A 3,139-nucleotide genomic window follows, 5' to 3' on the forward strand; every position below is an offset into this window, starting at 1 on the left:
GCTTACTTTCCGAAATTTGGTTACTGGCAAGTTGCTGGATATTTTTTGCTGGAGAATACGAAAACGCAACTGTTTTCTGTAAACCAGTGTTCCCGTTGTGCTACTAAAGTATCAAATTTACACTTTTTGGAGATCTATGCCCCCTGACACCGACTTTTTAAAAATGGGCTTTTTTGAAACTTTTCTTTGATTTAAAATTCTATATACCCATTTCGATAATTCCTTCTTAAATTTTGTTTAAAAATGCTTTTTTTCTATGAATTTCAGCATAAGGTTTCGTGTTTGGGGTAAAGGAGATCTGTAGAAGGCGACCATCGGTGTGAGATTCTATTTAATTACATTTGATGCCATTTGCTTTTGCATCGAACAGACCTTTAAACGTAGTACAAATTGACCGATCGCTGTTTCCCCGAACACACCATGGAATTTGTAATCTCGTAAAAGGTGCCTTTCGTGGTTTTGTGGTGAGTTTCACCACTTGCTCTGGCACAGCGAAAAAAAAATTCCTTCAATACGGGTTGGAGACCGGGCTAAGCCAGTAAATAGTACAACATCAGTGTTGCCAGGTAGCCCATCTGAGCCCAGAGTGCGGATTTGCTCAGTTTAGCCCCTTGCTCGCTCGTTAGTTTGCTCTGAGCTTGCGCAACTCACGAGCAACAGGCGACGCTGTTTGCAAACGAGCACCTGCTAAGTACGAGCGCACGCGCTGAGCAGCCAGCGAGCGAGTAAGCAAACGAGGGCAGCGCAAGAGTAGAGCGGTCAGCAAACGAGGACCTCATTAGCTCTGCCCTCGCGAAGGCGTCGTTGCGAGCGAGGCACTCATTTGCAGCAGCAGACGAGCGCCTGAGTAAAGGAGCGAGGCAAATGAGGCAAGCAGATTAGACAGGGGGTTGTTTGGTCAGCAAAAATGTATGGGATAAAAATTGCATCAACTAAGAATTTCAAGTAAAGGATTGTATGCACACATGCAGATATGTATATACATACAGATATACATATATGTATGGATTTATTTATGTATATATTCTCATGCACAGAAGAATAGATGCGTGCTATTTTGACCAGCTTTATATACTAGTTAGGCATATATTTGCATACATATCTATATAGGTACAATTTTTTTAATGTTCAATAATTTCTTATAAAATTTCAACGTGTACAGTTAGGTCTCTATTTATGTGGATTTGAACTTACGCGGTTTTTCAAACCCTTTTTTCGCTGTAGCGATTTTGCTTTTTAGAGCTTTTATTTATTGTTTTCAATGAGTAAGGGGCAATGCTTCTGATAAATAATTTGTCTTTGTATTCTTATATACAAGTAATTGGGCTAAGTAACTATGTTACATATGTATAAATGAGAATATAATATTTATAAAAATCATTATTTTGTATTTCATTTCATAAATGAGTAGGACATTACCATTTTCAAATGAATATTCCTGGTTTAGTCCCCATACATATGTATGTTTGTAGTATAATACAAACTACTATTTGGGGTGTTAAACAGTATTTGATAATTAAGGCTGGTCTACATAGAACTTTCGCGTTGACTTTCTAGTTTGCGTTGGTTTGACAGAACGCACGTTAAAAGTTTGCGTTCTACAATGAAGCTTGGCAGAGACTACTTTGCCCACTAAATTAACATATTAACGAGAGATAAATTAAGCTTTCATATCAATAATTGCATGAAAAATTATATCTCTTGCCCCATTTGATTAAAAGGAAAAAAAACATTTCATATAAATGTATTTATTTGCAACAGCTGGCGACCGACGCAGCGATCTTTCGGCTTTGTGTTGGCCTTAGCGTTGCCAACGCAACGGCAAAGTTGTATGTGAACCAATCGCTATTTATGCAAATTTATTTATGCAAATTTTCCCATGTCTACATATCCATACTGCAGGGTTAATACTATTTACTATTATACTTTGTTCATTTTTGTACTTTGTTATTTTTGAATTATTGAATTAAGTTCTTTTTCAATTTATGTAAATCAAAAAGAAAATGTTTGATACTTCAGAATTTTTTCTTCTTTGAAACTTAAAATACATTAAATTTCAATTAAAATTTTGTAAAAATAAAATTCTTTTAACTACACCACAATTGGCGATCCTGCCAGGAGAAATATAAGAAGTTCATTGAAATCTATCATCTTTTGCACCTTCCGTTGTGAATATCAATGCAATTATTTATGTATAATCATCATTTCGAGCAATACTATTTACTATTGTACTTTGTTCATTTTTGCACTTTGTTATTTTTGAATTATTGAATAAAGTTCTTTTCAATTTATGTAAATCAAAAAGAAATTTTTTGATAATTCAGAATTTTTCCTTCTTGGAAACTTAAAGTACATTAAATTTAAATTTCTAACCACACCACAATTGGGATTATTGCAGGGTTAATACTATTTACTATTGTACTTTGTTCATTTTTGTACTTTGTTATTTTTGAATTATTGAATTAAATTCTTTTTCAATTTATGTAAATCAAAAAGAAAATTTTTGATACTTCAGAATTTTTTCTTCTTTGAAACATAAAATACATTAAATTAAAATTAAAATTTTATAAAAATAAAATTCTTTTAACTACACCACACATACATATAAGTTAACACCGGTAAACACGTATCCGGTCAACATTATGCTGACGGTGCGTCGGCAGGTTTGAGTGTGAAAATAGCGTAGCAACAACTCTCCCACCGATATTGATGACGATGCGTCGACCAGGTAGCGCGTGACAACAACAACATCGCTGCAGCGGAAAAGCCAACAGCAAGAGGTAAAATTGCCGAATTGCATTTTGCAAGTCACACGGCAAAACATGTGCAGCAACTGGTAGGTGATAAGAAAGCGTCAGGTATTTAGGCGTAGTCGCCGCAATATTCTAGTTAGCAAATTCAGTTGTAATAACTCGACCGATACAAACGGCTGCTCTTGTGCAAACAAGAGAAATAAAATAACATTAAAACCAGACCAAGTGTTTTAATAAGTGGCGCCCAACGTGGGGCCACAGTGCAGTTCTTGTGTTATCCTTATAAAGGACAAATCCTGTGCGTGGCCGTGGTTCGAATCCACTCGACAATTGCGGGAAAGTTAACCACTGTATAAACAGTGAGCCGCGAACAATTTATTACGCAA

Source organism: Rhagoletis zephyria, unplaced genomic scaffold (genome assembly GCF_001687245.7).
Source record: "Rhagoletis zephyria isolate East Lansing unplaced genomic scaffold, Rhagoletis_zephyria_1.1 Rzeph_scaffold_01087, whole genome shotgun sequence".
Classification (NCBI taxonomy): Eukaryota; Metazoa; Arthropoda; class Insecta; order Diptera; family Tephritidae; genus Rhagoletis; species Rhagoletis zephyria.